The sequence below is a fragment of the Amia ocellicauda genome, chromosome 3 (genome assembly GCF_036373705.1).
Source record: "Amia ocellicauda isolate fAmiCal2 chromosome 3, fAmiCal2.hap1, whole genome shotgun sequence".
In the NCBI taxonomy this organism is placed as follows: domain Eukaryota; kingdom Metazoa; phylum Chordata; class Actinopteri; order Amiiformes; family Amiidae; genus Amia; species Amia ocellicauda.
Window position 1 is genome coordinate 8,426,207 of NC_089852.1, and position 15,496 is coordinate 8,441,702.

At 33.2% G+C, this 15,496-nt stretch overlaps 1 protein-coding gene across 8 annotated transcripts in view; it reads right to left on the bottom strand.

Annotated features, from left to right (window-relative positions):
* The window catches only part of foxp1b (forkhead box P1b), a 179,232-nt gene that overhangs the window by 91,870 nt on the left and 71,866 nt on the right, over window positions 1-15,496 (bottom strand). The window lies entirely within an intron of this gene.

Here is a 15,496-nt window from a genome sequence, read left to right on the forward strand (position 1 = left end):
AAATAATGATGATAAACTCCACACATTAAGTGCCACACTTCAACAACATGTATTGTCTGTACAAGCTGGCCAAACAACCCATGCATGAGCTTTTGTTCTTCTTATAAATTGTTCAGACAAAGTGACAATAAAATCCACATAAAAACTAAGCAGATCAAGTTAGGTTACAAGACATGCAAATCCTTAAAATCAAAATGTTTAAATATTGTTAACAAACCCCTTATAACTGAGTACATTTCAAATGTATTTCTGAAAAATATGTTTTTAGTAATATGGATGTGAGCTGCATGCAGTACGTGGCACTATAATAAGCATACATGTCAGTACAAATATCACTGCCTACCAAGGAACTAAGTTCAAAGAAGAATATTAAGAATTCGAGACCACAAAACCAAATGTTCACATTTGCGATGTATTTGAATACTGTTAAAAAAATCCTATAGTAAAAAATAAGGAATTCACAAGATACATTTCAAATGGCCAGACCAGCGATTATCAATGGGTCACCTAAGATGAACATCAAAGCAACAAGGGCTGGGGGGTTTAAGAGAAAATGTGATACAACAGTGAAAGAGGCACAGTGAGATGTGGACAGATGGCAGTGAATCAAAGAAAACAAAGACTTCATGGTCTTTTACTTATTCCCTGGATTTATTTAATGTTACATTTACATTAAACCTCCAGCCAGCCTTATTCTTGTAGACTGTTTTATTATTTGTAAGTAAAAGCAGAAAAAGAAAGAAAATATCAGAACAGTAAATACATAAACAATTAAATCAGGAAAAGTGAGACCATATTGTTGGAAGGTTTAGATTAAGGTCATAACTCACTGGCCTTTACATACATGTTATGCACTGTAACTGAAGAAAGCATGGAGGCAAATCTACATGCCTTCCCAAACTGCTTTATCATCTAATATCTGACTGTGGATTTCTTTCATTATCAAGACGCAAAGTACATGAAGCCATTCGTTTTCAATGTACTTTACCCCACATTAGAATAGCAATGGTTATAGAGTATACATTTACAGAAACAGAAGTACATGAAACCACATCCATAAGCATAAAGTCAGGTTTGAAATGTGTTAGAATACCAGCCACAGAAAACTACCTTTTAACTAAAATTGTAAGGTTAGAATCATACATTAATATAACTCATTACCATACTATACTATAAGGGTGTACATATATGGGAAAAATTCCAGTAGGATACCAGAAATGTATTATTTTTATATATATATATATATATATATATATATATATATATATATATATATATATATATATATATATATATATATATATATATATAATAAGTAATAGACTGAAAAATAATGTACCATCCACTTAACATGGCTTTATTTATTTTTTTAATTCATACAATTGTTATCAGGTTTGTGATATACACACAAACTCGGTAGCACAGTAACTATGCATCTATTTAGATAGAAGTTAAAATGTGCATAATGCCAGCATTATATAACAAATTGTGATTCCAGGATGGCAACCTCTTTTATTTACACATTCTTTACTCAGTCTCTTTCATTTGACTTTGATCATCTCACTTGCATGTGGCTTACATAGATTAACACTACAATAGAAGATCCTCAGCAATGAGAGACGTGGGTCTTTTTTTTTTTTTTTAACAATATCCAAGTTGTGGGAAATGCAGTTCTTACCCTAGAGCTCATGTTACCAATTAGACCTGTCACAAAAACCAAGACTTCAATCTCAAACATCCATGGGGATCTATAGCTCTGCTTATTGTTTTAACATTATTTAAAGTGTGTCATATATTTTTAATCATTTTTACTAGAATTCATACTAGGGTTTTTCTTCTGGGACGTGAAATGTGGACTTTCAACAGTAGTAATTTGTAAAATGCATTTGCAAGGCAAGGGAATATTGTTCTACTATTCTAAGTTCTTCAACTAATAGTCTGTACCAAAATAACAGACTGTTATACAAAAAAGTAAAACAGTTAAGGGATTTACATGTATGGCCATGAACTAAATGTGTTATTCCCTGTAACAGTTTCTAGAATAGGATGTGTATTACTTTAAGAAAATAACAAAAGTTAGGGTGTAGGATATCATTTTTCTATTTAAGATGCCTGAATATTTGCATACTCTCACTGTTTTACAACTGCTCAAAGAAGATATGAGGAAAATGTCAACAGTAACTCTGGATTACCCAACCAATCTCCATTAAAGTCACCCTATGATGTCCAATAATGGTTGCAGATGTTGCTCAGGAGGACTGTTTTTACCTGAAATTCCAGCATACATGTTTTGTAGATGACAAATGAAGTGAATGCCATTTATCAGTAAATCTTTTATTAAAAAAAAACTATGATATTCTTACAACTGCTCTTCTTCTATCTACAAAGCATGGGAAAAAAACACGTACTGGATAGTCTCCTAATTTAAAATATGCCTCTTCTTACAAATTCTGTTTGTTGTAGTCTAAAATAAATATAATTTTACTGCTATTTATGTCCAGCTTTCAAATATTATTTTTGTTGTTGTTGATTTTTGTCCCACCCCACCACCACTGACTACAGTGGAATGGAAATGTGAAAGGAGCATTTTACCTGATATTAAATGCTTAGGATTTCTTAAAGTCCAATATTTGCAAATCAAAAATTGTGAACTTCATATTTAACAAGCTCTCAGGGATTTTGAGAAATGAACAAAATGCATATGCGTTTAACTCAGTAAAAAAATAGGACAGAATTTAGTTTCAATGTTTATCTTGTGCTAAGATGTGGGAGACATTGTTAATATTTAACATGCAGCCAACTATCACACCTGTAAAATATTCTAATGTGTATGCCAGCTATGCATGAACAAACTAATGCCAGTAAAATCAACCCCCCCTCCACCACCACCAAAAACTAGGGTATTTATGGTTTCTCAGAGTGTTTTGGTATGTAATTAATTTAATGTTAATACATTAAAGTAAATACATCGGAAATAATTTGAACTATTTGTAATATAATCAAAGAAACAAACCACACTTGTGAAAAAATAATCATCCTAGTTTTATAATATTTGTTTCAGAATGAATGCATTGTAATATTTTACCCATTTCTGACATTTAAATATAGAACACATTTCACCACAAAAAACATAGTGGACAGTATGCTAGTTTAACACCAAGTTAATGCATCTGGACTCCTGCAAAGTACTTTCATCAACTTTACAATGGTCTTGGCTTTTCCCAGACTGGAGGGTAGCCAAGATCTCTGCATTACAATCAGCAAGATACAAAAGTGGCTGTTCAAATCAAGGTTATTAAGGTACATCTGACCCAAGAACTGCCATAATAAACAAGTCAAATTTAGAGACGTAAAATAATGAGATTGGCATGTATTCTGACTCTTATTCGAATTTTAACAAGGCCTCACACATACATCTCAATGAGAATGTGTCAGAAGAAATGCACAGTACATTCATAGTGGTAATTTACAAATACCTGACATGTATACAGTCATTATTTCTTAAAATAATGAATATCTTTCACTGAATCTATCTATCTATCTATCCATCTATATATACATCTGTATATCTGTATATATATCTATATCTATATCTATATATATATATATATATATATATATATATATATATATATCTATATCTATATCTATCTATATATATATCTGTATATATATCTATCTATATATATATCTGTATATATATCTATATATATATATATATATATATATATATATATATATATCTATATATCTAGCCATTTTTTTATTCAGTTCAAAAGGAAAATGAATTTCAGTGGCTTGGCATTGTTTATCTGCTACTATGATGATGTAGCTAATCCAACTGACTGAACTTTCTGAGTTTCAAAAACTAGAGAAGAAAAATCATGAGGAAAACACTCAAATAAATTAGACCTACCCCCCTACTAGCAATTCAATTGAAACCAAGGTATACATGGCACATTATACAAGAACACAAGCTGAGGAAATTCATTAGAAATGATTTCTTGTTGCAGATCAGTTTATCATGAGACAGAAAATGCTCATAAACCTGAAAAATATACATTGTTGAAACTAATATTTTCAGATTGATGCAACGCCATCAGTAAATCCTATTTGGAAACTAAACGTTGCATTAGTTACCAGTGTGTACATATATTACACATATATTTCTTATGTATTTTAAGCTGTAAAATGTACAGAATAATTGTGCAACTATGCATATATTCTTATATTAAAATATTATAGTCATACTTGCTCTGTAACTTTTTCATTACATTGTTACATACAATTACAATGTTTACTGGAAACATGTGTATATAGTTCTTTTCCAGAAGAATCTCCAAGATGTTAGTAAGAGCATTAAGTTATGCCAAAGCCGGATGTTATTATTTTAAAAGCCTGGGGTCCCTAGGAAAGGATACATTGGGTTAAAGCGGAGGAGTATGTACCTTCCATTAAGTAGTTAAATTGAAGGTAAAGGGCATAGGGCTAAATACTGAAAGACCTTGTATGAATCTCACAGCTTTAATGGAATCAGGTTTTAACAACTCTTTTTCGTTAAATACAGCCGATGTCAGGAGGATGCGTCCCACTCATAAAGCAGCACAATGACAATGTACAGTGGCACTAATACAAGGACATAGTTCATCATGACATTTTCAGCAATTCCCAACTGATTAGGGTCATTATGTTGGAGGTCTGATTTATGTTGTCATTTCCTCTCACCGATCCTGCATCAATGAATCTTAATGAATTGGTAAATAAGGGTGAAGATTACACTCTATGACACCGAAACATTCCTCATTCTCAATGCCAGAGATTTATGTAGCCAATTAGAGACTAACAGAGAAAATTGGCTTGCAGAAAAATAATATTCTTTATGGTACAAAATGGAAAAGCATTCCTGCTGAAGGGCAATTGTATTGTCGGTGTTAAGTCCATAAAATATCCTCCTTTGAAACACAAAGGATTCTTACAATGTTTGAGCTGAGCATGTGCTTGCTTAAAAAAAATAATAATAATAAATAAATAAATAAATAAATAAATAAATAAGTAAATAAATCTCATTGTAAAATCAAGCTAAGATAATGAGTGCTATGGCATATTGAATACTGGCATACCAACCTATATTATGAGAACAAGTTATAATGGATCAGGGCACAAAGAAATAAATAATGACAATAGTAATAATATAGTACCTCTCTTAAGTGTTTCTGTTGCACGAGTAAACACTTTTTCTTTCATTACTTTCTTTCTTTATTCATACCGTTCAAAACACAGACACGGAAAATACATTTGTTTTCTGTAATTCTGGTAAACTGTGGATAACGGCTTCAGAATTTAAATTTAAAACTGCAGTCAAATCAATCTCAACCACTGTTATGACAACTAGTCTTCCCAATCCGAGTGTTTGTTTGTTTCCTGGGAATCAGCTAACTGTTATTAATGCAGGTATTACCATATTGTCTGGCCTCTCCCTCTATTTAAGAATAAAATATGTGGTGCCTGAAAGTGAAAACACCTCTTCCTATTAATCCAAACTTCTTAAAGAAACACTTAGTAAGATAATGAGACCCTTTATGCATTACATATTGTGCCTAGATTTAGTGTGGGGAGGCAGCTCTCCACATCAAACAGTCATCACTGCTATTAGAGAGAGAGCTCATAGCAGAGGGGCTGAAAAGGCGCCGTGTGAAAAGAAGTGGAAAATTAAAGCTGAAGCAGTCGAGGAAAGGGCTTAATTTACTGGCATGTACAGTATGCAAATGAGATTACTCTCAGCTTAACTGCATCATTTATGTCCATAATAACAGCATCATCATTACAGGGCTCAAATTAAATTACACCATAATTAGCATATCAAAGTGATTGGTTAAAGTTTAAAACAAATACCCAATTTTGTTAATGAACAGCTGTAATCATCGTGTACACTCCAATGAAAACATCCAAAACAAATATATGTTTTAGGGAAGAGAGGAAGATTGTTCTGCCGAGAAGGTCTATCCGCCTGAGGACTTACCTGGCAGGATACAGATTCAGGTTAATTTCACAACACCAATGTGATCAAAGATACGATTTGTAGACGTGTCACTTTGGGAACTCATCAATAAACTACAATCACGTCATGCCTGCTGAAAAGAAGAACTGATTTTTTTGGAAATCATTTTTTGAAGACATCTACAGGAGGAGTGTACTACTTAGATCTGCTTTTTAACTGCTTCCTTCTCTTTTATGTCTTTTAAAAACATCAGTGAAGTAAAAATAAAGCTGATTAACAACTACCGTGGTCATCAAACGGCCTCCGCGGAATTTTACACAGGTAATAAGATGCAACGCTCAAATACGTTATTTATGCCCAGCTGTCTTACTTGTAAGCCGCTCGGTATGTCATATTGTCGGAGTGTGATCTGCAGCTTTTAGATACTTTCATGTCCAGATATTATTGATTTAATTCAGAATTTATGACACACTACACGACTCACAAAGTGAATTCCGCAGCTTTAAGTTCCCAACATAAGTCAATCACTTTTTTTTTTTTTTTTTCCTTTTTGCAAACTGGTGGTAATGCACATTATCAGAAACAGACTGTTCAAAATTTAAAGAAGTAGCTTTTCATTTTATTCATTGAGGAATCCATTAAAGCCCTTATTCCTAAGAAGTATGTAAATTATGTGCCTTTCAAGGTAGAGCTAGGGCAAATCCACTCCATCAACTAATGATGGACCTCATTACATGCAGAGAGTATTCATAATGAGGAAACTGCTGCCCGCCATTCCATGTTCTAACGTAAATCCCTATGAAATGTTAATATCTCACTTCTAATTAAAGGCTACTAAGTCCAAATGCACCTTCATGGGCAATAGCTGAGCAACATAAATTTTATTTTTAACAGTACAGTACACCCAAAGATGTGGCTGTGTAACATTCCATTAATTTATATTTAATACCAGAGAGGTTTTTTTTTTTTTCTCATCTTCATGCTTTTAGTTTTACATTTTTCCAAGCTAGTCTATTTAAAAATATATTTAAAATCAGCCATTCAGCAGCTTGCCTTCAAGTTAAAAAAGGTCACCTATAAAAAAAAAAACAATACAACAATATCCCTTTCTACAACGACAATTTAATGTTTACACTTTTTTTTGTATATGTTTACAAGTAAAATGTTCTGCAATTCCCAGAAAATGACCTTGAAGTCAGTTAACAAACAACAGCCTAACAAAGTTCATTTACAACAGATATGGTATAGATATACTTTTAGTTCAGAGCAAACAAAGCACGCCTTGGAAACATATTGCGTTGTTGTTCTGTACAGGCATTCAAGGGATTACTACTTTACTTTATTGTGTAAGGTGTATTGTAAAGATTAAATACATGTGCCAGCATTGTTAAAAGTTACTTAACATTTACCAAGCAAACAAACTACTACTACTCCCTACTTCTATTACTGCTACTAATAATAGTAATTTTTGTAAGACAATTTCCTTCTAATGCATTTATTTAAAATGGATTGTGGGAAAGTTAGAAGAGTTTGAAATGGATGTTTTTAGGCAAAAACTGTAACAAAGACTTATTGCATTGCATCCCCACCCAATCTTATTATGAAAATATAATTAAATACCATATAAAAAGGAGGCTTCTTGACAATTTAAAATCTTTCTCTGTGTAGCACAGTAGATGTCTGACAAGCCCTGGGCAGCACTTGAATAATCTATGGAGTACTAATGCACTGTGTGATTCATGGTATTGTTGGCAGAGGTGCCAGGACCATTTAATGACCTTTCCTACTTATTTATTTATTTTAGATAGCTCTCACAATTACACGTTTCATCCACACTGTAAGTAAAGAGCTTAACATGCACATCTAACAATGATGTAGTAAATATACTGACATATTCTACATACTTGAAACTAGCTGGGAACACAAAGTCTGACTTAAAAGGCAAGACCAATCCATTATGGAGTAGCCAGGGTGCAGCTTTGGCTTTGGTTGGGGAGTATTCTTGAGAACAATAAAGAAAACATTTTCCTGATGTTGTTGTGCACATGCTTGCAAAACAGAACATAAATTATGATGGTAAATGTTTCAGCCTTGATGATATTTAGATACAACTTTCCAAAAGGATACAATAAAATAATAATTAAAAAAAAAAAAAAGCTTAACTACAGGGAATGGTTTCCACAGCTGCGAAATGATATACTGAACTCAATCACTGTAATATTATATACTGAACTCAATCGCTGTAATATTTAATCGCAATAGTTTTAGGTTATTTCACAAGGTTGCATGTGCAGTGTCTTGGGCTTAGGAGGGTTATTCTCCTTCAACATAACACATATCCTGTGTCCCTGTTCTTCCCTGGATACAGATAACATCAGACACATGAGGATTCTCAAACTGAGGTGACAGTGGCGAAGAAACAAACCTAGGAAAACCAAAAATCTCCCAAAAAGTTATCCTCCACATGAAACCGAAAAACAACCTCTGAAAAAAGGATTTGCTTCCAAAAGGCTACCACCTTTATTCATGCTTGATCTACTTTTTAGTTTTATAATGTCAGAATAAAGAGTTAATATGTTCATGATTGGAGTATGATAGGAATTTATTTTGACATATTACAGATACAATTTGTATATTTAAATCAAACATCCCCAAAACATTGGCAGCCGTTAGAAATCAACACACTGCCAAATGCAAAGGTAAAAGTAGGAACACTGTATAGGAGATTACATCAAAATATTGCCTAATGCATTCGCAAGGTATTATATGATGCAACATATACAACTTTGTTTTGCTCTGATAAATAAGACTAACCGAGATATATCAGTATGTATCAGTGACTTAAATAGAGAAGCAAACTGAGCGGATATACAAGCACAAGGGCAACAGGGAAAGTGTTTGCATTTCATAGCCTGAGCCAAGTAACAAGGAAGGTTTTTGTATTTTAACACTTGCAAAGTAAGGCTTTTATGGAGTTGTGACATTTGTTTCTTATTGTCTAAGTGGCAGTTGGAAGTTGATCCCTGTGGGGGCCTCCCAACCCCGGCTTAGCTGCTTTAACAGGGAGGTAACCATATTAGGATGTGTATGGTAAAGTAAACAATAACATAGTTGCAATGAAATGGAAATTTTTCAGTTAATGCTGTTTGTCATTCCTGTTTTCCGTCTTCTCACTGCAGTGTTTTTTTCCCTAACCCGAGAGAGACTGTTTATAAAAATAGCATTTTTGTCCAGACTTATAACTGCACAATACAATAAATAAACGGTTAAAAAAAAAAATACCTGGCAGTGATTTTCATTTTATACTTCAAATAAACTACGATTCCTAATGTGAGAGCTTTCCACTTCATCACCAAAAGTGTTCTGCTCCAGTTCCTGAATAAACTCCCAAATATAAATTTTACATTTTAAATATTTTATCATTCTAATTCATTTGATGATCCAATAATAAAAATACAAAAAATCTAATTTGTAACAATGTACAAAGTGTGTTATTTTAATTTTGGGGGAGGGAAGGTTGTATGGAGAATTCTACAGTACTTCGCCAATGTGGAAATATATAACATATGATAGGATATTATTTGATATGTCTGGGTCTGAATGTTTAATTTCTTTATAATTTAAACAGCATGTATGTGAATGTTATGATATGTTACCCTAATTCTTGTGCTCAATATTACAATGGCTAGCAGCCTTTATATTCCAAAATACTATACTGTTGTGATCACTTCATTTCCAGAGAGGTTTAGAAGAAAGTATAATTAATGATACTTGCACTCCTGAATCCAGCAGGGCATGCTTCACATCCCCACTGCTGTGTTAGAGTAAAGTTGAATGCACCAGGCAGGCGAATCTAAATCAATAAATCACACAAACAAGTAGCAGTTCACAAGTTCAAAGGCATGATGGCCAGTTTACCACATCCCAACACTCAAGTAATAATAACCTGATTCTATTGGTACCCCCCTCCCCCCTTCCTTTCTTTTAGATACCACAGAGGCATAATTTTCACAAGGCTGTCACACTGAAAATTGCAGGCTATTTATTTACATGATGCATCAGGCATTTCATTAAGCAGCAACATTCTTCTACAGACTCTAATAAGCAACACTCTGTGGATTGTGTAAAAAAAAAATATATTATCGAATCAATTCACTCTATGATGCCTTTTATTGCACAGTACAACCCCCTAAAAGCACTTTATCCTCCACAACCTAATATTACTATGTTTTCCTTCACAAAATGAAGTGATATACAGGGGTCCTGCAACAAATCTCTTCACGAACATTCATTCCTTGGAAAAGACAAGATCAAATACTTCAAAAACGTATTAAAGAAGAAAACAAATGGTTTTATTTTGGTAAGAAATTGCATCCATACTAAGAACAAGTACAAATACATTCAAATTGAATTCGCACAGCACCAACGGTTAATGTAATTTAATGTATTATGTATATTGTGTATACATGTTGCAACTTTCAGCTCGATAGAACTTGTGATACCTAACATAATAATAATGACAAAACACATAATAAATTCTACACAATTAACATATAAATAGCAATGAGTTTATTAGTCTTATCTGTAATAGTGTCAGATTGCACCAATTCTACATCCTGTTACTATTGTTAGTGGTTTCTTGATGTGATGTGTCCTAATTTATTGCCCAACACATGGTCACAAATTGATATCTGTGTGGCTAATTGTTGTTTTTTTACATAGAAAGTGTTCCTATAGAGCAGGGTCACTTACACAAATAGGGGAATTATATAGTGGCATTCATAATCAAAATGTGAAAAATAAAACATGCTAAAACTCCGTACCCAACCGAGGGCTGTGTCCTGAAATCACTATGCTTGCTAAATTGTATAGGTTTGACATTTTCTGTTAAGTTCTGGATACAATTTATTTTAATCTTTTCAGAGAGATGTCTAAAGATTACTTTTGCTTATTCCTGTCAATTAATTCAATCCCAGGTCTGAGTTGGTGATTTTTAAAAGTTAACTGTACTCATTCACAAGGTGTCTGACATTATTACACTTATTTTCCCTCTGGAAGGTGGCAAATGACTTAATCCATATAAATAACTCTGAATTTAACATTTCCAGAACTAGAACAGAGATGTTTTGAATAGGGCTGCAACAAAGTTTAGATTTTGATCATTGACGGTTCGTACCATCAGCGAAGAAGGTTCAGTGCCAATAATGTGCATAATTTATTGTTGACATCACTGTAACTTTATATATAATTGATTATATAATATTTTGGGGGTAATTTGAAAAATAATTGTATATTAAAAACATACTAGATTCAACAGTTACTGCATTTGTATACCATACATTTTAAAAATGCATGTCGTTAGAGGTTACTTATATGCATTAGATCAGTGGTTCTCAAACCTGTCCTGGAGTACCAACTATCCTGCTGGTTTTTGTTCCAACCGAGCTCTCAATTACTTAATTGAACCCTTAACTGAACTAATAATTTCCTAAATCAGAGCCTTTTAATACATTTTAATAGTAGGGGTTTTAAGTTAAGTATAAAATTGTATAAGGAAATTATTAAGGAGCCAACTTTTTATCAGTTACACAATTTAAAGAGTCAAATGTAATCAAATTACTTAAATTAAGGGTTCAATTAAGTAATTGAGAGCTCGGTTGGAACAAAAACCAGCAGGACAGGTGGTACTCCAGGACAGGTTTGAGAATGCCTACCGATTTGGGCATTGGCTTTGCTATCTGATTCAAAACTCCATTTGGTGTGATAGGCAGTGGGCATCTTACCTTTGCTGAAGAAATAAAGAAAAAAGCAGATGGCTTTGACAGAGTGATGAGTCATTCAGTAAACTGTGATTTCAAATTGGTGTGAAAAAGGGGTGAAAATAATTGGGATATTCTATATTTAAGATTTTTTTTAAATGAAAAGAAAAAATAAATGCAGTTTACTTAGGCCAATAAATGTAAATCTTATTCTAAACAAGTAATAAACTGTAAACAAACTGAAAAATGGAATGCCTTCAAATATAACAAAACAATATAGGAAAGACAGCGTTATCGCTTTGGCTGTAGAAATTATAAATTAACAAATTAAAGGTCTGTCTCGGGTTAATGCAGGGGGGTGGGGCTGCTATGAATACAGTAGGTAGGTAAAATAACAAGCAATAAACAAAAAATGTGTCACAGTGTGAATGCCTGGTCAAACCCAAACCTCTGAGGGATCACAACTGGTTTCAAATAGCTGGCTTGTGAATTAATCATTTAACCTTCGGACACAGCCCTGCCACTGAAATTGTTTTTTCTTGTTATGTCCTCTATAATTTTAACACTGGCAGAATCTGGTGCTTTACTCGCTACATATTTCTATTTTTGTTTTTAAATAAAAGAGAGAACCCATCAAAATCTAGATGCAATATAGATTTAATCAGTCAATATCTATTACACCAACAGTATCCGTCTGTTGAAAGGGGAAAGAGTATTTTATGGAAGCCTGTTGCTCCACTCTGTAACAGAATATTTCATTGTATATGCAGTGTGTATTTAGCTGTGACAAGCAATCTGTTTAGACTGACATTAAAAAAATTAAGATGAAAACAAGTACGAAATTTGGACAGCCCCTGCAAACCTGATACCTTCATTATTGCAAAAACAATTGGTTTAAATACAAAAAGGCATAAGTTGTGAGGGTAAAACACACACACACGAACACTAACCGTCAACTAAGCAGGTATGGTATGTACTTTTATATTATTATGAAATGCCCCCATTCTGAGAGCAAGATCAAGAGCAAAGATGTTTTTTAAACTGCAGTTATAAAGAGGATGCCAATTTTTATACTGCTAGAAGAGCCTTGAGGCTATTATGCCTGTCACTATACTTAACTACTGTATTGAAGCTCCTAAAGTACATTATAGTAGTTACAGCTCATGAAAAACACAGTGACAAAACTGCTAGTGGCAGAAACATTTAACTTTCTTGTTAGCAATCTCCCCCATGTGGCACTTTAGCAACAGCAAGTTGTTTATTATGTTCTGTGCTAGGCAAAACCGATTAAACGCAACTCTTAAGAATCAAAGTGTTATAAATGCATGGAAACACAGCGAGCTGTAAATTCCATGGAATTAAAAGCTTACCAACCCTAATACTAATACATGGCAATTTCTAGCTTAATGCTGATATAAAGAAATGACTTTTTAAAGTAAGCAATACATGCACAAGGCAGAGTGTCTCCTATTATACTTTGCCAAAGACTCACATCTGCATATGACCTCTCTTTGGCCTTGGATTATGAATTTTAGTTTTTCTACACACACAAATACAAAGATCATTCTGTTCCATGGCAAATTTAACAATGTAAATGCTGGCCAATCTGATTTATAATTATGTAATTAGGCGTTCTATAGGTATCAAAATCAAAAAGAATTAACAAAAAAAACAAAACAAATGAAGAATACATCTAAGGTCTGCTGTTGAAATGCATGGTTTTTTTTAAGTTTAAAATGAGCATTTTACCTGTATGTTCATGACACAATACAGTTTATAACTGATTAGCACCAAATTGCATTGCTTTATGTCCACCACAAGTTAAAATGATACAAATCAGATTTTTCCTGAGCTTACTACTACTAAGTCTTGATCATCACCATCTAATACACCCAAAGCCTATTCAATAGATTTGTTAATGTTCAACACAGCAACCTGTGGTTAAGATTATAAAGCACTGGTGACGAAACAAACCACATAGTTTTTAAAAAAAGACAGCTTATACCTATCAATGCAATAGACAATAATTACTATTTATATTATTTATAGTCATTATAACCTAAATCAGGGACAATCTGCAGCCCTTCTATCAAATGACTGAGGCCTTTTTTTTACTTCACTTACTTGTGGTTTTACATTATATAATTTAGCTGACATAGATAGAAGATAGTGATCGTCTATAACAGAAGAATAGTACAAAATATATTTTTTTGCTATATGCATCCCATTTTAAGAATTGGTTAAACCAGTATTATAGATACATGGCTTGTAATAAAAGTTTATGTGCACACCTTTGAACTAAATGCATTAATCATTTATTGTTTGTATTCTATGAATTCTGGAGCAAAATTGCTTTGTCACATTAACCATTTATAGTTTATAGAAACATTATTACATATTTACTACAAATCAACATGTTAACAAAACAGATTGTAAATATTAAAAGGAATAGGGCATTAATATCAAACAGAGGACATATGCCCACCTTCCTGTACTTTAAGCTGCATAACCCCAACTCTCCATTCCTGTAGGTGCTACATTAGCAATATCACAATATCCACTGCAGGGTCCACACCCTCTCAGACCCCCCAACAGCTTCCTCCATAAGGAATAATTATAATATTTTCAGCATAGAGATTTGAACTGACTTGCAATGCTCCATCTCAATTTTAATAAAACATGTTTTCAGATCGAATTCATTCCTAACAGAAAAAAGTACAACACACTCTCCTCACTTTAGCTGTTGAACAGTAGAACATGTCATTTTCTTATTAAACCAAAGCATATTTCAAAATGGTTTTAAATATTGAAGCATGTTAATCCTTTAATCTGCCACAGGGATTTCAGTATTAGAGATGCAATCAAAATTGCATCTAAAGGTTGTGTCAATGATTAGGTTGATTTCACCATATTAACATTAATTACATCATTTTAAACGGATTTTATACCGGATTTTTAACTGATTTTATATCTAGAAGGACCAGATGTGTACCTTGAACTAACAGTATGTTAAGAATTCATTTTAAGGCAAGTAAACAGGACGTTTTGTTTGTTCGTTTTTTGGGAACATGTTTCCTATTTAAACACAAGCCTGATACCATTGAAAACGCTTTCCAAGAAAACACCATGAGGATAGTCAAATAATTGTTTTGTGCAGTACTCCCAAGACTGTCTGCATTGAAAATGACCAATCCCGTATCATGTTCTGTCAGTAGTTTGGGATAACACTGAAGTAATCTTTTATACTACACTTGCAATAGAAAATATCGAGAATTCATGAATAGTTTTGCATGGAACGGTTATTTTTCAATGTGGAAATGGCCATTGGTTTCATATTTTGCCCTTTAGATGATCTTATTGTCACTTTGTGTGAAAGTATCCACACATGAAAACTGAGCCCTGTTCCTCATAGATGGCTGGCTGAGTTAGCCAGATAACTTTCAGGATAACTTGACAGAAGTCTGGCTTTTTCCGTTCCTCAAAGCAGGCTTGAAGTCCAGATGACTAAATTACCATAGAAGATCATTTAAATTTAACTGAATCCATCAGATTAGCCTGAATTAGTTAAACCAGGTACAAGGAACAGGGCCCTGGTCTACTATGATTTCTACTGATGGGTGGAGAGCCGGCAACTTGAGAATTGCACATGGTTTGGATTGATGATAGCTCTCTCTCAACAGGTGAACATTTGCAAATAACACCTACTGCGAAATCAAGCAGAAGTACATGCATGCAGGCA